The sequence below is a fragment of the Pelodiscus sinensis genome, chromosome 2 (genome assembly GCF_049634645.1).
Source record: "Pelodiscus sinensis isolate JC-2024 chromosome 2, ASM4963464v1, whole genome shotgun sequence".
NCBI lineage: Eukaryota > Metazoa > Chordata > Testudines > Trionychidae > Pelodiscus > Pelodiscus sinensis.
Window position 1 is genome coordinate 203,158,104 of NC_134712.1, and position 24,711 is coordinate 203,182,814.

The following is a 24,711-nucleotide window of genomic DNA, read 5'->3' on the forward strand; positions in this document are numbered from 1 at the left end:
GCTTACAACATCCCTGTGAATACATCCCAGAATTTTTTTGCAACAGGGTTACACTGACTCATAGATCCACTGTAAGCTTCAGATCCTTTCCTGCAGTACATCGTGGGCAGTCATTTCCCATGTTTTTTATTGGGAATTGATGATTCCTGATTCCTTCCTAAGTGGAGTACTTTGCATTTGTCCTTATTGAATTTAACCCTCTTTATTTCAGACTATTTCTCTAGTTTGTCAAGATCATTTTGAATTCTAATCCCATCTTCCAAAGTGCTTACAACTCCTCCCAGCTTAATATCAACCACAAACTTCACAAGTTTACTCTTTATCCCATTATTCAAGCAATTTATGATGTTATTAGAAGACTTACCCAGTGTTGCGCAGGTCCGGGGCCAGCCCAGGGCAACAGGGACCGTACTGCCCACCTGCTGGCTTCTCCCCAGAGCCAACCTGGAGCAAGGAGAGGGGTCACACAGGCCTCCCACTGTCTTCTCCCTGGGGCTGGACTGAAGCGAGGGGGCATGCAGGCTGAGGAGTCAGGGAAGAGGGTGGAGGCTCAGGACATGGGATGAGGTGTATGATTCAGGGTAGAGGGTGGGGGCTCAGGTCAGGAGATTGGAGTTCTGGGGGGGCCACAGCTTCCCAGGGCTACCTGGGTCATGCTTTTCCGTTCCAGCAGTGGCAGCACCCCCGGGCATCCAGGGCCACACTGCTCTAGTGGCAGCTCCCTGAGGTGCCTGGGACAATGGTGCTCTGATGGCAGCAGTTCCTGGAGTACCCAGGGCCATGCTTCTTTGGTGATGGTGGCTGCGTGGGGTGCCTGTGGATGTGCTGCTCTGTCAGTGGTTCCACAGGGCTTCCAAGGCTGCACTAGTCCAATAGCAGCAGCTTCTCAGAGCTGCTCACAGAGACAGGAGCTGTGCTGCCTGCCTGAGCTCCTCCCCACTTTCTAGCACTGAGACCCAGGGGGTGAGAAGTGAAGTGGGCTGTGGCGCATGGAGGCCTATACAGGAGAAGGGAAACCATGGCCAGCACCAGCATGGGAACCTTACCCATTTGGCCTGGTAACATTCAGAGTCCCTTCCCTAACTGGCTCCTGTCTGATAGGTGCTTCCGCCCTCCTGTGGTCATTCTTCAGTATAACTGTGGCTGCTAGCAGACCCCTGCCTTAGTGTAGCATGAGAAAGAATCACATTCCAGGCACAACCACACCCTGACATTGCTTTAAGTTAGGATAAGAGGAAATTGCATATCAAATTTTGGTGGTCCTAGCTCTCACAAGTTAGGAGGCGTTCTTGAACAAATAGACTCACAGACGGATGGACATACAGATGCACAAACTCTCTCAAATATATAGCAGATTGAATAGAACCAGACACAGCAGAGATCTCTGCAGGACTCCTCTCAATATGTCCTTTCATCTTGACTATGAACCACTGATAATTACTTTTCCAGCCAGTTGTTTGGCCACCTTCTAGTAGTTTTGTTAGATGATAGGTCCCTCGTTCAGGGATTCTGCAGTAGTTACTGTAACTCATAAGAGCACAATGGGTGGAATCCATACAGATTCTTAGACACCTACACTGCAGACTTAGGCACTTAAGCCCTAGTTTTAGCTCCACTGAGCTCCACCAATATCCTACCAGAACCCATGTTTATTTTGAGGTATGCATGCTTCTGCTTCTCCCTAGGCTTCCAGACCCTTATATTCCACCTCAGCTATGAAGTGACTTATGAACTGGGGAAGAGGGATACTTGGCCACTAATAGGTTCCTAGCCCAATCCATTAGGGAGCCTCAGAGAATGGGAATCAATCAAAATCCCCTCAGTGCTGCAGGAAGAGAGGTGCTACCACCTTTTGCAGACCATATGCTTAGACACCCATCTCTCCCCATTCAGGGTATGGGAACCCCAGGCACTGAACTCAGCTTTGTGGATCATAGTGTTGTTCCTGTGATTTTCTAAGTGCCTAAAAGGCACCATGGTGCTCAGTGCTGCAACACCCAAGTGCCATTGTTTATCCCTCCCAATGCCTCCTAGAGCTACCAAGCCCATGGAGGACACATCCACTACTTCACCCATTCAAAGGGTGGCACCGAGGGAGGTGACAGCCTAGCAGGCCCCCGGGCAAGATGGGAAGGACCAGCTCTGTGTTCCTGGAAGGGGCAGGTGGAAGGAGCGGGGCCAGGGGAAGTCAACCCTCCACAGTGCCTAGAGTACAGCACCCTCCCGAATCAACCCTTATAGCTACACGGAGCATACAGCATGGCACTCCAGTACTGATTTAAAGAGCCTGGGGCTTCAGCTGCTATTGCTGCCACTACAGCCAGGAGCCCTGGGCCCCTTTGAATCACTGGGCCCTGGGGTAACTGCCCTCTTTGGCCCCACCTGTCAGTAGGCCTGGGTGCTCTGTGCTCACCTCTGCGCAGCAATCCAGCTTTGCAAGTCAGAACAGAGACATGGGTTTACAGCCTAGCACCCCACAGGACACTGGCAGTAAGAATGCATTTATGACTTGGCCCTGGCATTTGTTATCTATATTAAGGTAGCACCTAGAGGCTGTGGTCACGGTGGCTATATTGTGTTAACATTGTAAATGTGTGAATAGTCCCTCTGAATTCAAGTTAAGCAGGTGTGTATGTCTTTGCTGGACTGGCGCCATCATACTTTCATGATCTTATATATTACCTGAGCTATTTCAGCTACTTGAAGTGTGAAAATCCACTAGCTTTAACCTGCTGTGACATTCTACAGAATAGGCGGGTTCAAAGTTACCCAATGTAATTTAAATATGTAGAAAATTATATGCATCATCTATTATCCCAGGGATATAGGCAGATACTCCCAATCATGACAACTAGAGTGTCTAATATTAAATGGATAATCTGTGGACTTAGTGCCACCATCCCTTCTTCAAAGACAGCCACCAGGAACACTTCAGGATGGGAGGAAGGAAGGAAGATTACTGGGGTATACAATGAATAGCCTACCCAAGGCAATGTGAATCATAAATTTCCCAGTGATATTCATAATTGTGACATTTTTTCTGATGAGGAGAGAGAGATGATTCTTAAAAAGTTAGGATCTCCCTTAGCAGTTAGCCTTTGAGTCAGCAGTCAACAGAGAAAAATTCACAACTGACATCACAGGCAGCTTTACAGTTTAACATCAGCAGATGACAGTGAAAGGAAAGACATCCATCAGGCAGTGTTCTCCTCAAACGGCCATGTTTGGTTCTCAGTCCTGTCTTTACAGCCTGACTGGAAGTGCTGTCTGATTTGACTTCCTTGTCAGATTTTGTGACTGCTTTTGAGTGACAAATGAATATTTGCATATTTAATTTGCAACCCTGCAACATGCCAAAAATGAATGACCAGATAAAAGATGGTACTAGACAAGAAAAACCTGATCTCTTTACAAATCAGAACTTCTTGCCAAATCTCACTGTATCTGACTTTCCATAGTATGCCAAAAAAGTATCAGACATACAGGAGTCAGTATGATTTATTTCACTGCTATTTTTCCCTCACTTCCTCCTCAAACTGACCACTGGGAGCTGTAGGCTGAGATGACTAAGCATATATTCTCCACATACTAATTGAAATGTTTGTCAACAAATGACTTTTCCCCATCCATTAATTTGTCTCTAGTCAGCTGCCTTGGATTTATTACACAAGAATGATTATTGTGAGTAAACTGAGTAATCTCAGATGACTCTGTTGCTGTTTTACCTTAATCCACCATAAACTGAAATAAGAATATAAAGTTCATTAAGGGATAGTGGATCAAATTTAAAAGCAAGGACTAAGACATTCTCTCCTGCTTGTTTGCGAGAAAAAATATACTGATAATTAGAACAATAAGACAGGACAACATTTTCCAGTGATTTTTCTACTGTCTGCTAAAAAAGAAACCACCACTAAGCACAGAACTATTCCACTTCTCATCAGACCTCCAGTGTTGGGCAGGAATTGGTTTGAGGACCTCCAAGGGTAAACCATGGTGCTGGAGGAAGTGGTGTTCGTGGCATTTCAGTAGTGAGCAGAATTTCCTCTGAATCACTTCTGAAGCAATGAATCACTGTAGTACTGGGGAGGAGAAAGAAAGGGAGCAACTTGAAGGCAGCATGCTCCTGCTATCCTGAGCTAATGCTTGGTACCTAGGGCTCTGGCAGAGAATCATTGTTTCTGGCTCCCAGACAGCTCCTACCACTCTGAGTGCAACAGAGAATGTGGCTTGTTCTCAGAGTAATTATAAAGACATATTTATGCGTACTATAATAGCAAACTTCAGAGATGGTTTCAAGCCACAAAATTTGGATCCAGATTTCAAATACCAGAGTTCTAGCATATAGGTTTTGTTCTTAGCAGAGAGATACCCAACTAGTGGCTCTTCATCAGATTAGGTACAAATCCACTTCGAACCCTTCCAAAATTTTGATTTGTCCCAATCCAGCATTCCAGTTCTGGGCTATTACAGGGTGAATCTCTCTAATCAAGCACTCTCTGGTCCGACAACATCTGTAGTCTGGCATGATTTTGCTAGCTGGATGTCCATTTATCATGGGTGTGGCCACGTTTCCTGCAGTCCCATAAAGTTTTATAGCCACCAGTCCTGGTTCTCAGTGTTCTGTGCTGCTCTTTAGCTCTAATTTACCCCTAAGTGTCTTCTAAGAGCACAATAAGCAGTGGAAGTGTTGGTAATGCTGCTAGACCAGGGCTACTCAACATGCAGCCAGTAGGCCACATGCGGCTTGTGGCCTGTTTGTTTGTGGCCCGTGGTGTGGTTTGGATTTACGCGGGGCTCAAGATGTGGCCCGTAGGTGGGAGCCAAAACAAAAAACTAGTCAATATAAGGGTCTTCTGTTGATACGTGTTTTAGTAGTTAAATTCCGGGACTGTCATTGCTCATTAAAAGTGATGCCATATGGGTAGAAATTGGGTAAATATTGCATTTTATTAATATCAGCAGAACTGACATAAATAGGGCCTATGTGTTGTGTAGTCTTGCCTAAATCTTTGTATTCATGCCCATCAGTGTGAAAGAATATATATTTGCATGTATATGCAACCACACTTAAGTTGCGGCCCTCAGCATGTGCTGTGAGTATCATTGTGGCCTCCCGGGCTTCCCTGTGCTAGACTATATGACCTCCCATGGCTTGGCAAATTCTCTGATTTAGCACCGGTCAGGTCCCGAGGATGCTGGACTAAAGAGGCTCAACCTGTAGTAGTAAAGTGATTCTATAATATACTTTTAGATTTAAATCCTGCCCTCTAATATAAGATGCACATCCCACCGAAGTCAAGGGAGTTCCACATACATTTCAAACTTAGCTCTGTCATTTAGATCTTGTGACATGCTTAATTAATAATGTTATAATGGTCAAAAGCTGAGAACGGTTCAGAAAAATCTGATGTTTGTTTGTGCATCTGCTTTATAAAGGATAAAAACCACTTCACTTCTAGAACATGGCCTCTAATTGTATCTTCCATTCCTAGCATGCATTTTATTATCCCTTTTTTCACTTGGATTTTTCTGCTAGGTCTCTTAATCCAGTTTGCTGTGGAGGGGTAACCAGGTCTGAGAGATCCTAACTTTTTTTCTTACCTCTGTATGTCACCTTTCATAATCTGAGGGCTGTATGAAGGTGTCACCTTTTTTCAAACACAGTATACAGCAAGCTGTTCATGTAGTTCAAAGATAAATACAAGAGGAACATTTTCAGAGTGACATGCAGGAAATATCACACAAAAGTCTAAATCGTTAGCTGATGTTTGTACATGTATGTCAAACATTACTCAATATATCCCAGAGTCTCAAAATTATAAACAATTATTAATCTAAGATTCCCAAAGCATTTTACAATTATGAATAAATTAAGCCTCATGGCGACTTTGTAAGGTAGGTATTGTCTGACTTTAAAAGATGAGGGTAAATATTTTCCATGTTGACCTCTAATTCTGAGTTTTCCACTTTTGCATTATAAAAATTAGACATCTAGATATGGATTTTAAGGCATACCAAGCACATGGAGGTTGCATTTACATTAACTGAATTTGTATAAACTCATAAGATTCTTCAGAATCAGATGCTTCATCTAAATTCAGGCATACAAAAAAATGAGACTCTCAAAATTAGAAGCCACTTTGAAATATATTGGCCTTTGTGGTTTATCCAATATGATACAAGATGTCTTTGACAAAGCTAGAAATAGAAGAGCTCCATGACAACTACAAAACTATCATTACTTAAGATAATTCAGGACATCACAACTTACACTACAAAGGCAGACTAAATTCTATTATTACTTGTCACCACTCCTTTGTAACAATTCCCTTAAAGATTATGTATTATTTTCCTCTAAAATATTACATGTTAGTAATTGTATATGTGCTGGTCCATTTAGGGCAGGGGTGGGGAAACATATTTGAGTCAGGGACCACTGATCCACAGAAAAAAATCAGTCGGGGGCAGCACACAAGTGAGAGGAAAAAAAACCCCAAACAAACCCTCACTGACATGACCCCTGAGTGAGAAAAAAGACACTCCCCATATTCCCCTCGCACACCAGAGCCTAGGGGAGACCCAAGCTAGTAAATTTTTGTGCTCCAACCCCGCAGTGGGGCGGGCAGCAAGGGGGTTGGAGCACCAATGTGGGTTCTCCAATACTGGGGGGTGGGAGGGAGTCCTGAGCTTCAGGGGCTGGATCCAGGCAAGTTGGGGGCTGTAGGTTCCCCACCCCTGACTTAGGGAATGCACTTTCTCTATCCCACCAATAAGAAGATGGTGCTGTCGTGAGTAGGAAGTTCAAAATCAGAAGGTAAATCAAAAGTAAACCTATGTATTTAATGATGTTTTGTTTTTAAAAAATCTCATTATTTGGATTGGAGGGTCTGACTCATGATTTTTGAACTTCTGCAGTTGGCTTTATTGCAGTGGTTTGCAAATTTGCCTCATGATCTGACATGATCATCAGCCTATTGCTTAAAACAGTCCCAGGGTTGAAATTTCAGGGAGCTGAAGAATCATAGCTGGGATGCAGGATCATCATGTTTAGAAGTTTTTCTTTGGAATAAGTTTGCTGTATCTCATCAGTTCACCTGTGTAACACTGAAATATAGCAACTAAATGCCATTCTTAATTATTCTTAAGTTAATTTGGGATTTTCCATGCTTGCAGGAGTTTTCCCCTTTAAAATACACTCTGTTATACACTAAGGCCCCAATTCAGCAAAGCACTTGAGTACATGATTTAAGTTAAGCACATACTGAAGTGTTTTGCTAGACTGGAGCTTAACAGCTTTCAAAATTAGAATTAGCTTCATTTTGGAAAGCAAAGGTAGTTTTAAAGTGACACGACCAACTATTTTTGGACAACTTCATCACAATTTCATTTTATAATTACAGCATCTTAACATTTCTGTCTGAGACTGTTTTTCCATTGCTGAAGATAGTATTTTGTTTGAGGTTTTTTTTTTCCTCTTTCATGACTCAGACAATAGGTACTGAGGGGAGAGGGAGAGTTCACAAAAAAATTGCAGGGAAAGAATCCCATGGTATATGGGAATTTAAACTTGAATGCTGCAGTTTAAAGTTTTAGTATGGAGTACATTTTCACTATCATATTAGAGCTCCTGTGAAGCAAAGTTTACAATGGCACTGAAGACTAAAATTTAACTGTATGGAGACAGTCGGTACAGCTATAATAAACTACTCAGCTAAAACCACAAGACAAGCTGCAAGGCTCCACTAAGACTTCCAGCGCTTACCCCATTTCTTTGTTTTAACACAAAGGTTACTAAGACTTTGGCTACAACTAAATTAAACTCTATTAAAATTATTCCTATTAATTACACCCTCTAACATACAAAATGCTTGGCTGCAAAGGAAGGCAATATAATGAACACGTATTGATGAAGGACATGTATCAAGAAACCCTGGAGGAACTAATGTATTTTTATTCTGATTCTTGCCCTGTTTCGGTCTCATTCCACTTCCTTCGTGGTTACCTTGCTATGGGCCTATAACAACAGTCATTGGTAATGGACGTCTGCATACAATTCAGAATGAAAAAGAATACAGAGAAAGCAGTAACAGATACCAGAATAACAATTTTGGGAGATGCAAGGAATCCTCTCTCTCTCTCTCTCTCTCTCTCTCTCTCTCTCTTCAAGGCAGCAGTTATGTTAAAAAATGATTATTCTCTCTAACTGGGAAAACTGAATTAATGTCTCTCATGGCTGCAATTTCTAACCTTACTGAGAAATGCATAATAAAGGCTCCTCACAGGAGCCCATCCTGTTGGCTAAAAATCTAGAGTTTATGGTTCCAAGCCGCATCAATCAAAAAATGCCAATTATAGGTGGTGTTTCCATCACAAAGCATATATAACGAAAATGTCAGCCTCATAGAATGAAGATGACGGCTTTCATTAGAAAAATCCTCCCAGAATTATAGCGGTGTAGAACTTGGTAGAACTTGTTGCCACTCATTACTTTTTATGTTGGCACAATTCTATTTTTCTTCCCACGCGGGTTATATGCTTAAGAAGCTGTTAGCAAAAGAGCCGGTGCTTTGAACAAAAGAGTATTGTCATGAAATAGTTTTCATGAATCCTTCTCTAAACCAAAGAAGAATTGACCTCAGGCTAGAATTTTCTTGAAGATGTGGTTCAAAAATGAAGTTTACGCAAATTCAAAACACCAAGATTATGAGATCAGAGACCAAAGGGTCTCAGGCTCTAAGGAAACTGTATATCCCTCAGGAATATTAGCCTGTTTGCCAATATGTTAAAAGGAGAACAAGTAAGTGTTAGACTTAATGTGAAGGGGATGGATTCTGAAGACAACTGAAGAACATAAGAACATATGAGTGTCCATACTGGGTCAGACCGAAGGTCCATCTAGCCCAGTAGCCTGTCTGCTGACAGTGGCCAACACCAGGTGCCCTAGAGAGGGTGGACCGAAGACAATGATCAAGAGATTTGTCTCCTGCCATCCCTCTCCAGCCTCTGACAAACAGAGGCCAGGGACACCGTTTCTATCCCCTGGCTAATAGCTTTTTATGGACCTAACCTCCATGAAATTATCTAGCTTCTCTTTAATCTCTGTTATAGTCCTAGCCTTCACAGCCTCCTCTGGCAAGGAGTTCCACAGGTTGACTACACGCTGTGTGAAGAAGAACTTTCTTTTATTAGTTTTAATAAAACTAGGTACACTTCCTTTGATTTCAGTGGACATTGATTTAGGGTCAATATGAGGATCTACTCCCTGATGGAATTTCAGTTTATTTCATTCAAACTTCAATCCTTTTCAACTGACATAGATTACCCTGATTTTATAAGTTCATGTTTATTTAAACTGAAATATAAATGAACTAGGCAACCCAACATTGTGAACACAGGAACTTGATCTAAGATCAAATCAATAGTTTTAAAAAAAGCACACTTTGGCTGTTTTCTTCCATCATGTTCCCACTTGGCAATACACGTCAGTGAGGATCCTTATTGTGTCTTCATTTTCTACAAGCAGGTATAGTCATTCCAGTTATTATATTATCATCCTGACTCAAAAAAAGAGATACTCCATAATACTCATGAGGAGATGGTACAATTTTTAGCCCACTCTGCAGCAATGCTTTAAACCAAGTAGGTTTGAGGGTACAGTTGAAAATTCAGAAAAGGATACAGATGCTTCAAATTTGTTTGGCTTGGAAGTATCACAGGATTTCCATGAAATTTTGACTTACCACAAGTAGTTCTGGAACAGAAGCTTACCATGAATTTGGAATGTATGCTTTTAATCTTGGTTGAAAACAGGGAGCTAGATTCTAAACTGTGTCTTGTCAAGTGGAAGAAGGAAGGCCAAAGGAGCCAGTTGGAGGCCCTTTGGTTTTAGGGCTTGTAAACAGCCTGGAGTAAATTTAGAACAGTCTAGGGGCTTTTCTAAGCAACAAAAGCCAGCAATTGCCTCCAGGTCTCATTATCACAGTGAAGAATGGCAAGAATATGGAGTAGTGCTCTAGCCATATTCCTTATGTTGGGAGATTATGATAGGCTATGTCGCATAGGAGATGGAGAAATGGGGAGATCTGGTGGCCTTTTGCTCTTTTTTTTTTTTTTTTTTTTTTTTTTTTGAAGAGGCACATTGCATTGCAAAAGCAATCTGTCCCAGAATCTGTGAACAAGTTTTATTTTTATGTATTAAATAATAACATAAGTATTCAAGGTTTTTAGCTTGGTTCAAGCTTTGGATGAATATTTGGGTCACTCAATACTTATATCCAAGGAAGACTGAAGCTAGTTGGGCAGGCGTACTGAAAATGTGTGTACCCTTCTCTCATGCCATAGCCTTTAATCACACATGAAAAAGAAAGTCATCTAAATAAACACATCTGAAGTTAACATTCTCCAGTGATACCATTTCTTAAAATTGTGAAATGTGTTTGATGTGTTCATATTACAAAGACCAGTCTCCAAAACATAACTTTCCAATGTTTTTAAGTGTAAACTGACCTATTTCTGCTGGGTCTGTGGTGGCCAAGATATATTTTTTTAATATTGGCTAATGTTGGAAGTAAAATGTTAAAATACTCTGGTTATTTTATATATACTTTGGAACAAAAGTATGAGGGGGCTGTATGCCCTTTATTTCTGCAGCTGCTTTGGAGAGTAGGACTGAAAAGGTTAGCTCTGTTAAATGTCATCTAGAAAATCATGTGTTGCATTAGATTTCTTTGGCCAATAGATAAGAAAGAAATGGTATACGTTTTATTTGCAGCTACAGTTGGCCTTTAGGAACTCAAAGAGAACACTGTCAGTTTTATGAGGCAAGAAAGATATGGGGACAAATTCAGAGTTGCTGTGGGAGGTGGTGAAAGTTAATCCTCAGTAAGTCACATGTGTGTATAAAGGAGTTGAACAGTCTGAACCTGTTTCCAGTGAAATCAGTGCAAAACTTCCATTTGATGTGAGTGATCAGGACTCAATCTCTCAGTGAGTGTAATGGAGGCCAAAGAAGTAAGATGCTGTAATTTAGGCTTTGTCTACACTGGTAATTGAGCGACAAAGCTTTTGTCATTCACAGGTGCTTAAACCCCCCAACCTCCGCCGAACAACAAATGCTTTGCCCTAGCAAGTATTAGTGTAAACCATGCTTCTGTGGACACAGGAGCTGCTGATAAGGGGTGAAAGTTTGTCTGCAAAAGTGTTTACACTGCCTGACTTGTCAACACAGCTATCTCACTAAAGCTGTGAAGTGTAGACATACACTTAGGCTACGTCTACACTACAACGCTATTTTCGGATACCAGAGTATCCGAAAAGAGCTATCCCACGTCTTAACAGCAAGCCCATTATTTTGGGCTCACTATTCTGACATCCCTGTAAACCTCATTCCACGAGTAAGGGATGTTTCAGAATAGTGGGTTATTTCAAAATCTAGTGCTGTGTAAACAGCGCCAAATTATGAAATAAGCTATTTCAAAATAAGATTAAAATAAGCTATGCAATTTGCATAGCTCAAATTGCATATCTTATTTTAAGCTATAATATAGTGTTGATTCACCCTAAGGATGCATCTATACTGCACCCTTAGCCTGAAATAAGCTACACACTTTGAGCTATGTAAATTGCGTAGTTTATTTCTATCTTATTTTGAAATAGATTATTTCATAATTTGGCACAGTTTACACAGCACCAGATTTTGAAATAACCCACTATTCCAAAATGTCCCTTAATCCTCATAGAATGAGGTTTACAAGGACATCGGAATAGCACACCCGTTATTTTGAAAGCTATTTTGAAATAACAGGTTCACTGTCAACATACAGAAAATGCTATTTCGGGATACCAGAAGTATCGCAAAATAGCGCCACTGTCTAGACACACCCTAAGAGACAAACTACTGTTGAAGCCTTGGGGAGAAAAACCATCTAAGAGTGAAACACTGTATTAATCCAATTACCCCAATATTTACAGTACATTAAAAATATAAATGGCCTCTGGATCCCTCCAAGAAAGGGGCATAGACATGGAGACAGAGGACAGCCTTCCTCCATCAAACTAAGACAGCATGGATGAGGAGACGTCTTGATTTTTATTTTTCACCTTGAAAATATGCATTGCATTAGCTTTGCTAGTGGTCTGAGCCAGGAGTCTTAGTCTACTGGCATCCCAGGTGATGGTCCAAGTACTATGATGTGCTCTCCTTCTGAATCAGGAAAATGTTTGTAAGTTTCTCACTTTCTTTAGTTTGAAACCTTCTCACTAAAGAATCAGCAATTCCCCCTTTACAAACTATTTATATACTTAAACAGCTGATTTTTTTCCCCCCCTTAATCCTTGGAAACTTGATGAGGGTGAAAGGTTTAAACTTGCCAGTCTGACATCAGACACTGATATTTATTAAATCAAAAAGAGGAGACAAGATTAGTGATGAACCTTCATTAAGAAGCTATAATGATCTCATAAATCCAGCAGCCAGACTATGCTAAGAGCTGTAATAATATGCACTTCAGAGTACAGTGGGATAGATTGCAGCCATTAAAGTGCTTCAGTTCTTCTTGCAGCAACTGCAGCACTTGTTTAAGATCATCTGCTCTTCTGATTAATTGGTGTGTAGTAAATAAACCAGATAGTATTGTTAATACTGATTAAACAGAGTATTCAGGAGGATTTGCAATGCCAAATACTGAGATGAGATGCATTCTTATCTTTATCTATGAACACACAGAAGACATGGATTTGTTTAAAACTCAATAGACTCATTCTGCCAGCAACCTATGGCATGCAGCCAGAAATGAATCCAGATTGTAGCCAGACAGTGACATTTAAAGTGTTTGGGAGTTTAACACAAGATAAATTAGGGTGTTGGCCGATAAAAACTTTAATGAGAAGGCTGCCTTTTTCTCCTTAGATAATATTCTCCTAAAAGTTGGAAAAACACTCAGTTCTACAGACACCATGGAAGTGGTGACAGTCATTTTAAGATAAGCAGTTGTAAAGTTTCCCTCCTTCCCCCTTGCCAAGAGGCACAACTCCTCCCAGGTAGGAAACAGTTGGCCTATTTTAGCAGCCTCTCCTTGATGGTATGACAGGATCATAAACAAAGATACTGGACATAGTGAAACAGGAAAGCTAGGAGGGGACTATCAAGCTTCATTAGAAAGAAATGTGGTTAAAAGAAAGAGCTGTCAGAAAGATGAATGTGGGCGGGTGAATAAAAAAAAAAGAGAGAAAAAAAACCTCAGGAAATAGTAAAGAGTAATATGTCGGACAACACAAGGACTGGCCACAGAAAAAGCCATTTTGAGTGAGTCACTAACTGTTTCTCCACCACAAAAAGAAAGGAGGGAAAAAGGAGACGCACAAAAACTGAAACCACAGTTCCAGAAACAAAGAGGGAAGGGAAAAATGTTTGCCCATTTTAATTCTGTTTAGAGGAAATTAATTCTATTTAGAAATCTTTTAGGCAGAAAACTTTTCAGCTGTGATTCAAGCCCACAGAAATAAATGGAATCACTCTGACTTTGCTTGGTTTTGGAACAGGCCCTCAGAGGTTCTCTCCCAGGCAAAACCAGTTTGTGTGGGGGTGTGACAGGGAGTTTGCTCTCAATTGGAATGAAAAGGGGTAAAACAGCCCTGGGAGATGGTTGTGGCTATAAGCCAATCAGAAGAGGGCTTGAGGCAGCCAATCAGAGCCTGGCAGGTCTGTATAACGAGGGCTGGCCAGGAGGTGCTCATTCTCGTTTCCAGTTCTGGAGGGAGAAGGAGCTAGCTGCCTGCTAGCATGGGTACCTTGGACAGAGTAGTGTTAGGGGAAGGTAGCGTGAGCCAGGGAAGCTCAGGCCTGAATAAACCCCCCCGGACTGAGAAGGCACAGTAACAGGGACCCAGAAATGTATTAGGGCTGCAGAGGAGCAGCCAGGGCAGAAGAAGGCAGCAAGTCCATACTCCCTTGCCATCATTCAGACTTAAATTTGCTCCTGAGGCAGGGGCTAGATGATGACTGGCAGTGGGTCACTGAAGCAAGGTGGGTATAGAGAGGTTGGAGTTCCTTGGGAGGGGAGGACCCCAGAGTGTGGCGGTGCTGCCACAGGGCAATACCCTGAAGGAACTACACCATCATCTGGGAAGGTCATGGGTCTGGATGAATAGCAGAGAACAGACAAAAGATATTAGCGGTTGAAACACTACCAGAAGAGTGTGCTCTGAAGCTGGACTGAGCTAGTTCCTTGAGTGACCAGCACGAGACACTATGGTAGTGATTCACAACAAGTTACAGTGAGGCTTTTAGTCTTACTATGCTGGGAATTTCAAAATAACCTATAAGAACTTGGTCACCCACATTAGGGCTTACCAATTTTCCATCAAAACTTTTTTTTGGTTTTCTGTGGCTTCAGTTTGTTCAAAAAATTGAGCATTTCCACTAAAAACTTCAATGGAAGCAATCTTTTTTTCTCCACTTTCATCTACTTTTTCACCAGGAAACAACACATTTTCTGACCAGTCCTAACTTAAAGTTCAATAAGATTTGACAGGATTTGGTATTAAATACCTAAGGCTTTGGCAACATTGCAGCTCAAGTCAACATAAGCTACGTCACTCAGGAATTTGAATTATTTACCCTTCTGAGTGTATGTCTAAGCTACACCCCTCTGTCAGCAGAGGGATGTAAATTAGACACATTGAAAGTGCAAATGAAGCAGGGATTTAAATATCCTGTGCTTCATTTGCATAATGGCAGCCACCACTTTTTTTCAAAATGGGGCTTTTCGAAAAAACCCAGCAGTTTAGACGGGGCATTTTTGACAGAAATGCCCCACTTTGAAAGATCCTGTTCTCCTCAGGATCTTTTGAAATTGGTCATTTCTGTTGAAAATGCCCCGTCTAAACTGCTGGGGTTGTTGTTTTTTTCGAAAAGCCTCATTTTGAAAAAAAGTGGTGGCTGCCATTATGCAAATGAAGCACAGGATATTTAAATCCCTGCTTTATTTGCACTTTTGATGCGTCTAATTTATGTCCCTCTGCCGACAGAGGGGGGTAGTTTATACACACCCTGAGGCTACGTCTAGACTACAAGCCTCTTTTGAAAGAGAGCATCTAGAAGACAAGTAGATTTTTTGAAAAAGCGAGCCTCTTTTGAAAGAGAGAGTCTAGACACTCGCTTTCAAAAAAGCACATTTTGCATTCAATAGTGCCTTTTTTTGAAACAGTACTTTTGAAAAAAGGCGTTATTCCTCGTAAAATGAGGTTTACCGTGATCAAAAAAACTGTCACGTTCTTTCGATTTACTTTCAAAAGAATGCGGCTGCAGTCTAGATGCAGGTGAAGTTTTTCTGAAAAAAAAAAAAGTATGCCGACTTAAGTGCTAGGATAAACAGTGCTATCTCGCAGGGAGGCTGGAGTAGTTAAGCTGATAGAGTTCTAACCCATCATCTCAAAGCAGCTACAAGAGTGAGTTTACAGCTGCTGTTGGCTCTCTCGTGTGTAGCCATAGCCTCTGGTTCCTTTGAAACCCCTGATTTCATGTTTCACTGTGTCCAGTATCTTTGTTGTTTGTCACCTGTCATACCATCCAGGAGGACAAAGATTGCTGAAGCAGCCTCTTTCCTACCTGACATTGTTCCTACCCCTCTAGTGCAGGGGTCTGGAGTACATGACCTATGTGGGTTCTTTCCAGTCTCATACTATGATATTGGACCTAATATCTTCCTTTCTTAAAGTAGATATATTTTCAGTCTTATTTTCTTTTTTGTTTCCACTTTTCTGAGGCTTGGCTGCTTCTGACCAGGTAGTGCAATATAGATGCAGATTTGAAAGAACTACTGATCTTGGGGTTTGTTTTGGTTGATATCACTGAAAAATGTCTAAGACGAGGCTACCTTGAAAGACTCAATACATAAGCTGGCGTGCCACTCTCCTGCTCAACTATCCTGCTTATTGTGACTTTATATTCATAGTTGTAGCAATACATGCAGAGTTCATCAAGAAAACACATCTGATCTTCCACAACAATTCCAAATTATCACTGGCTGCTTCCACACTTGTGGCTTGTAGAACAATGTACATTAGGGTTGCCAATCCTCTGGGACTGGCCGGGAGTCTCCTGGAATCAGCATCAAATCTCCTTTGACTATTGAAATCAGTCCTGGATATTTTTAAAAAATGGCATTATGTCATGTTGGAAGGAGGAGAATCTCCCAAAATAGCTTCTGTCAGACTCTGCCAACTCTAATGTACATCCATTACTGAACTGAGACCTGTGACTTAAAATGGCAAGCATTCTAGGAAGTATATAAATAGATCTTCCTAAATATACATAGAAAGGAGAGTTCTAGAAAGGCTGACAACATTTGGTTTTGAAGTGGATATCATAGCCCATAGCAGAAATGGAAGATAGTGGTTACATAGGGAAAAAACTGAGAGGGTGACTGCAAAAGCAAATTTTAAAACTGAGAAAGGTTCTCAGATGATATAAGGCAACATCTCTACTGAAGTCTATATCAATTGTCTCTATCAATTTACACCAGCTATGGATTGAGCCCCCTGACCAACAAAGATCTGCCTTATTTTTCTGCTTGCTCTCCCTTGGTTGGGGCCGTTTCTTTTTCAAAAAAGTGAAAATCAAATCTGACTGTACTGGGAACCAGATGCTGAATTTAGGTGCTTTGTTGGATGAAGAATAGACGTATTCATTCAGACACAATATGCTATTATTCAGTGTTGGTAAACCAGTGAATGCATTTTTTGGAAAGCTGCAAGTGCTGGAAGGCATGATGCAGTGTAGGTGGTCTCCCATATTAAATAGTTATGTTATCAACAAATATTCTGTGAGAAAGAAATAGCGCAAGACAAGAGCCGAGAAACTAAACAGATGATATTTTATAGGAATACCCAGCAACAAATGTAATCTGAACTGAAATGCAGTGCTTCATGCCTCAGGAAGAACTTGAAAGGAAACATGGATGTCTAAGACCCAGATCATGATATAGTGTGTAGAGTTGGTCAGAATATTTCAGACATTTTGAAATCTGTATGAAAATTGGAAGGAATTTCTGTGAAGGTGACTCAATTTTTTTTGGGGGGCGGGGGGGAGACATTTTTGTCATCTCCCTTGGGAGTGCATGTGTAATTTAGATTAATCGGTTGGGAGCCAGATGCTGAAGCTATAGAGGTGACATTCTGGCCAGCGCTCTGTAAAGATGTCAAAATACCAATGTCCTAACCATCATACTAGATATCATGTCCTCCGAATACCCCCTGCTCTGACTATGCTGTTAACACACCCTGTGCAATGCCTCTTTTGTGTCTTTTCACTTTTGTCGTCATGATTTTTCCATACTACCCACTACTCCTGTAACTCTGTCCCTCCTTTATGTGCCAGACAACAACATTGTTAATTCAAATCCCACCTAACTTGCATTTTTCCTGTTAAACCTGTTCATATTAATCCACCTATAGAACAGCATTAATATATACATTTGCACCCCTTTGAAGATTAGACCATCGCCTGATCATCATATATTAGTTCAAATAGCATTGGCTGACTAATTAAAAATACCATGTCTAATGAAATAGGAATTATACCTTTAATTGTTTGACCAGCACTGTAATAAGTGTTAATTCTCCATGAAGAATAGCTGTGGTCTACATTTTCAAGAATGGATAGTTATTTGGGGTACCCAATTTGAGACACCTTTGATTGGATGTAGAGGGAGCACATGCCTCTCACAGTCAATGTTGTGTGTAATGAATATACAGGCAGTCCCCGGGTTACGTACAAGATAGGGACTGTAGGTTTGTTCTTAAGTTGAATTTGTATGGAAGTCGGAACTGGTACATATTGTAGGGGAAACTCTAGCCAAACATTTCTCCAGAGCTCAGTTTTATTCTCCCACACCTCACTTCCCTCAGTCCTTTATTCTCAAGCTGAGGTGTCTGCTGAGAAAAGCCGCTCTGCATCTCCCTGGTCTGCTGGGGGGAGGGGGGAGCGCTAGCTTCGTGTCTCCCTGGTCTGCTGCGGGGAAGCAGCTAGTGCGGGGTTGCCTCACCCCGTTTGTAAGTAGGGATCCGATGTAAGTCGGATCCATGTAACCCGGGGACTGCCTGTACACCTCACTTCAAACGTCCTTGCTTCACATGCGTGCCACGACTGTAATACCAGATAGGCTTTTTTCCTATGTGAATGGAAAGCAACAGAATCTGGCAATCCTGTATGTGGGCAACAGTAAATGAACTGTTGTGTGGGCCACACAAATCCTGATGGGCCACTTATGGCCTGCAGGTTGCCCATCACTGGCTTAATTCTCAGTCACTTACAATGGTATAAATCACGAGATACATTTGTGTCTTTCATTGCCTTTGGTAAAGCAAGAGAGCAGAAAATCAGGTCCTAGGAACTTAGGATTTCCTACGCACAGAGACCCAACCCAATTTTTGGCCTGTGGTAGATGCTGATGTGGTATTCCATGGATATTCTAGGCATAGCATGCAAATAACTGAGGAACTGGCACTCCAGTGTGATCATTAGAGCTAGAAGTAATTAAATATTACCAATTAGTTAAAATAACCACTTACAGGTATTGTTTTAGTAACAGCTCCCACATAGATCTACTGCAGTGTCTTGGTTATATGATATTTTAGAACTCCCAAGTATCATACTTTTTTACTTGTAGTGATTAAATTGTGCCTACAGAATATGATGTAGCAACATTTCCTATATGAGCAAACTAAATATTGTGCAAACTTTGCTACACATTGAGTAAGGAACTAATGAACATTGGACGTAAGCACCCATTACATTCTTCCACCATTAACTTAAAAGTCATTTATTTAAGTGACTTATCCTTTTAAACAGTCATATGGAGAGAGGAAAGGTATCCAGAATTACTGAACTTTTGCGAGTACAGTCAGAGTCCTTGTTCCAGTTAATCATAATTTGCACAAAAGAATAAAAAAGCACCACATTAAAAATATTAGAAGTTACGTGGAAAGATTCTTATAAAGCTTCGCTAGTGATGCCAGGAAAATATATTTATCAGCATCTGAGTGAGATCATACCATAAAAACTCACACTTATAAATTCGGTGTTTGAAACCTTCTAGAGATTTAATAGTGACTTGTGACTATCCAGTTCCTCAGATTATGGGTCTGGTTCAAAGATTCCTTGCTTAATGTCCAAGATTTTCAGAAATTGGTATAAGTTGCCTCAATTTTAAAATGCCTTGTCTGAGATCACTTAAAGGGTAAAATGCTGTGTTAGGATACCTATCCAGAAATTTTATATTTGTAATTTATCCAAGTTTTCTGAACCTTGGTCTGCAAAATTGTGTTACAAAATTTCTAACTGCAGGCTTTCAAATGAGATTTCTGGTACTTCCTTATTTGGACCAAGCTGAGAAAAAGTGTGAGACTAGCATTTCAGCACTTCTGCTTCTGATTAGAACCAAAAAGTGCAGAAGTACACACATGTATTATAATGGGCAAGGGGGATTACTCAAACTATTTTTTGAGCTTAAGAAGAGATTTGGTTTGTGTTTAAAAGGAGAGTTCAAGAAGCCTTATTTTGTTAAGACAAGTTTGCCCCATTCCTCAATTGTTTTCATGTGGTTTTGTTTTGTTTTTTGAATATGCATTCATCCTCTTTTATGCATGTAAAATTAGCATTTACTTCTTATATGCTGCACCTTAAAAGCAGTCAAGACTGGGAAATAACCTCTTAACCTATACTATGTTGTTTTAATTTTTTTTTTAAACAAGAACAGTTAATACCCAAATCAAAGCTCAAATCAAAGTCTGAACAAGACTTTATTATGATGCATTGCTATGTATATAGCCTTTGCCTTTGTTGCTTAGAATAGTTAGAACCAATGCAGGGTTTTTCTGATCTTGTTATCTGTCTGTATAGGTTCTTATATGGGCCTCCAGCTAGACATGGCTTGCCCTAGCCACAGTTTGGAATAACAAAGAGCATGTAAGCTAAATATAGGTTGGGAATTCCAACCACAAAACCAGCTGACCTACGTCAGCATGTACAACAGTTGAAAGAACTAGGAATTCCCCATCTTTCCAGAAGAATTAAGGAGAAAATGAGAGAAACCAAAAGCTCCTTTTCATAAAAGGACAAAGAGTATGGTGTCCCCAAGAGCCACAATGGAGAGAATCTCAGGCAATGGTTTCCACCTCATTTCCAGAAACAAGAAGTTCCTTGGTTATTGCAAATGGAGGTAGAGACTGGTTAGCAAAAAAAAAAAAAAAAAAAAAAAAAAAAGGGTTGCTGCATAAGAAATATGGGTATGGGAACACATGACCTTAGTTGAATTGAAAATAGTTACCCACCTTTGTAGAGCACTTTAAAGACGTGTGATGAACCCCATTGACCTGCTTGCAGCCTGAATCAATAAGAACACCAAAGCAGTTTCTGGGATGCTGACATTATGAAAACTGGAAGATACTCATTCTGATTCATTATTGGGAAATGATGCAACAAGGTTAATGCCCAAGGGCTCAAATGAAAACCCACTTAAGCCAGACTCAGTGACCGAGAAGGTTAGTTCGCTGCCTACCTTTTAACAGGGAAATTAAGACCATGCTGATTGAGTTTTGGTCAGAGATCCTGCCAAAAGAAAAGAGACCTCAGGCCAATTGACTTGTGCTGAGCGTCAGAATTCCCTTGAAAGAGGGGAAATGGCACATCTGAAAAGTGCTGTGATTCAAAAACCTGTTGGGAATGGGCAAACTCAAAGAAGTAATGTACTGCTAGTCTCATGATGCCCACCAGAGAATGAAAAAAACCCCACATCAATGTAAAGCAATTATTTGGAGAAAAGCAGAGAAGGGAGAGGGAAGTTTCCCCATAGTCTACTGTTAGGGAGGTCATTCAAGAAGTAATTGAGCCTGAGTGTGAATAGGATGAAGGGTAACTGACCTGTCCTCAGCAGGTCTGAAGGAGGAAGTGGGAAGAGTCCATCTTACCCCAACAACGCAGGGATTGATTATTGCCTAATGCACAAGAAGCACAGTGAGATGGGCTCAAATCACAACCAGAGTATCCAGCCAGATGGAGAACTCTTCATGGAGTATGTTTGTATGTGAAAGTGGGTGATAAAATTATCTTCTGAGCGGCAATTCCACTAAATATTTTGGGATGGTAAATCCAACAAAACCATGGATTTTGCAAAGAAATATTCCTTAAAATGTAATAATTCCTCTCATAACAGGAATAAGTGTTAGGAAACCCTTCTAGGTGTCTCTAGTGAAGTGTTATTTGGGTGTTTGTGTTTTAACAAGAAAAAGCAGACCTCACAAAACCACTGTTCAAGCACAGTGCCCCAGACCCTTTACATGGCTGCTGGCATGCCCTTCCACACACTCTGGGCTGTGCTAATGAGTGATGCTGGGACAGGGGCATTATACTCCAGGCTGCATTGGAGGAACAGCTGCCCTCAGCCCTACCCCTTCTACCTTGGCCCCACCCCTCCCTCCCTCCCCCACCTTGCAGCTGTTCTATTTATTTGCAGTGGAATGGGAAGAACAAACTGAAACAGAAGGTGAACATCTAGTGGCAACAAGGAGTCTGTGAAGGAAGATAAAGGCAGCAACGTTATTAGATCTTGTTGCCTCATTTTACCTAATAGTCTAACAGACTCCCTCATTAAAGCATTTCCAGCTCCACTATTTAATTTCACATTAAAACACAAAAGCATGAAAAAAGAAAAATATGAAGACCACCAGAAATCACATTCAGTTTGAATTAACATTGAGTCTTATCTCTTCTGCAAGGATAGTATTCATAAGCTTACCCATATGTTATAGTGCCTTACTGTAAGAGGACCACACTGTACCCCATAATACTCAGCCTCTTGGCCCCCCTTTTTCAATGAGTCAGGGAAACTTCAATCTGATGAAATACCCACCATGCTCAGTACTCTTGATAGGTTTCCTGCCATCAATTCCCCACTATGTACAGGCTTCACAGCTACATTGTCAATAGCAGGCCTGGCCAGCACCTGAGTAGACCACTGCCATCTCCCTCTGTGCTGTCCTTGACCTTCCCCTCCACCTCTGTTTCCTCCAGCCTTTATAGCTCTGGACTCATGAAGCCGGCAGGTGCTGCCAGTTACAAGGCAGCATAGGTTTATTCACCCAGCCACAAACCATTCCCCTTGATTGGGGCTGGAGTGGCAGGAGCAAATTAAGGTCTTCTGAACCAGTACCCTACCACACTTACTCCATACATAATCCCACTAAAGCCACTGTGCAGTAACAGAAGGGGTATCAGAATCTCACCCTAACTCTCCATTCCCTTCTCCAAGGTCAACACTGAAATGTAAAACAAGAACTTTGAGCAGTTGTGGTCAATTCAGTTTTGAAAAAAAAAAATCACAGGAAATCACACTTTGATTCTCCAGTTGTGAGATTGCTAGAAGGAGCAGTATATAAAAAAAGGAAGCTAGAAATCTGGTAATTTCAAAAGAAAAGGCCACTTCCTCTTGAGAGACTGTCATCACACTCTGATTTATGTACCGTGAACGTTCCTGAATTTTAGAATATAAATAATGAATCATTACAAGTTCCCAGTTTTGTTCAAATCACCAGAAATAACTCACAATTTACAGTAACCATCCCATTACTTAGGATCACCCCAAAAGTGAGTGATCCATAGGACCTCAATGTCTCTTTTGAGCTCTCTGATAACGATGATACATATCAGGCAGTAAGATCAGAGACAGTTCAGTCCTTTATGACAATGTTATTTTTTTTCCTGATAGCTGTGGATGTCCCCTCTGGCTTTCAGATATCCAATTTGAACAGTTACTGCTTCTAGGATTGACAGCAACTAGATGATGGATGCTCAATGCTTATAAAGGCACAAACGCACCAAAGCATTGAGATAACCAACAAAGATCAGCTCAGACCACATTCATGCAATCTGACTGCTCTTTCCTGCAACTTGTTCAAAAAGGGCATGAAAATTCCATAAAAAAGTAAATTAAATGAAAAGTAAAAAAGTAAATGAAATGGTGTCTTAACAAAATGAAGTTCAACCTCCATATTGATAATTCTTATTATAGCACTTCAAATATGATTTATACAAAAACCTTTAGAAGCCCTAAGCATGGAAAAGATTATGGTGCCCCCCCCCCCATGTAATTCAAAATAAAAACAATACTATACCATAAAATCTCTTCTTTTTTTTTTGGTGCCCCTGCTTAGCTGGTGCCCCAAGTCCGTGCTTAGTCTGCCTATTGGATAATCCAGCCCTGGGTGACACACAAGAGCTGTGATCCTGTATGTGTAGAGATATGGAGTGGGGGAAATGGAGCTCAGGATTATAACTACATGAATCCCATAGCCATTTTCCATTGTCTCCATAGGCAGTACAAAACCAAAATCCATCACTCATGCACCAGACAAGTTACATACACACCGTTAATGCCCCTACATTTAAATAAGATACTTACACAAACAACAGGAGATGACAGTGAAAATGACCATACAGAAAGTGTTGTCAAATGCACAAACTGAAAAAACAAAAGTTATTAAGGGGTAGCCAAGTTAGTCTGTAACAGGAAAAACTTAAAAAACAACAAATGGTCTAGTAGCATTTTAAGGACTAACAAAACATGTAGATGGTATCATGAGCTTTCATAGGCTCAGCCCACTTGTTCATCTGGAGAAACAGATTTGAAAAAACAAAGTCAGAACTCCGGATTCAGGAGCACAAACATAGCTTTAGTTAAAACCAGTATCTACAGCTATGTCCATTTTTATTTTCACATTATAGAAGCAGCACCGTCTCTGAGAAATATACTTTCAATCACGATGTTTATTCCACTTTGCCATCAGCATTTTGCCACTCAATCTCATGACCTTCCTATGGGCTCAATTGTAAGTCTGGCCCCAAAAATGCACAGGGGTATAAAGGCATAAGGATGCCCGTTCACTCTGGTATGGGCGACATGCATTGCCAAGCCCACCAGATGGAGACTCTCCTTTCCAAGCATCTGTGTGGAGAGTGGATGAAATATTGCCTTATCCTCCACAATGCACCAGACAGCACAGCTGAGGCTGACTCAAGCTGCACTAGGAAAGGGGTCTAGCTGCCAATGGCCAAACCATGATCTGCTTACCTATACTACAACTGTGTAAATAACTGCTTTGCAATGTAAAGGGTGGTGGGGGGGAGGGGGTGTCTTAGTGTTGCCCAAAGCAAGAGGCTATTCAAGGTGAATAAAGAGGGTAGAAATGAGTCCTAGTCAGAGTCAGGAGCTTTGTCACTTGAGTAGTGGGTCTGTGCAAACAGAGGCTGAGTCTGTGAAAGCAGAGAATTTTAAAATTGTGTGTTGGGTACTACAACTTCTTCAGATCATCAAGGCTGGACAACTTCCCTCGAGACCAGTGTAAATTTAATATTTGTGGGATTGCCCCTCATATTCGTGTGCAGCATTTCCCGTTGCTGTGTTTCACTACCAAAAGGACAGATTAAACAGTATCCCAGGCTGTTTTTCTCAGGTTGTTTATTTGCAGTGGTTAAGGTGGTCAGATGTGATACATCCTGCTCCTCCCATTCTCACTATGTAGCTTTTGTTCAGAAAGATGCTGATGACAAATGTAAAGCATTGATATGTCTGTGGTGAGCTGGGCTTTTGACACCTGCTATTTGAAGGTAATATATGTTATCTTGGCACCATTCGCTCAGATGCAAATAGGGAT

The 24,711-nt window shown here is 41.0% G+C and overlaps 1 long non-coding RNA gene across 3 annotated transcripts in view; it reads right to left on the minus strand.

Moving 5' to 3' along the window:
• Positions 1-22,279, minus strand: part of LOC142827328 (uncharacterized) — a 145,680-nt gene extending 123,401 nt beyond the window's left edge. For all 3 annotated transcript variants that reach the window (XR_012902014.1, XR_012902013.1, XR_012902015.1), the window contains exon 1: positions 21,912-22,279. This is a non-coding gene — a long non-coding RNA (uncharacterized LOC142827328). The remainder of the gene's footprint in view (positions 1-21,911) is intronic.
• Between the last annotated feature and the right edge of the window lie 2,432 nt (positions 22,280-24,711).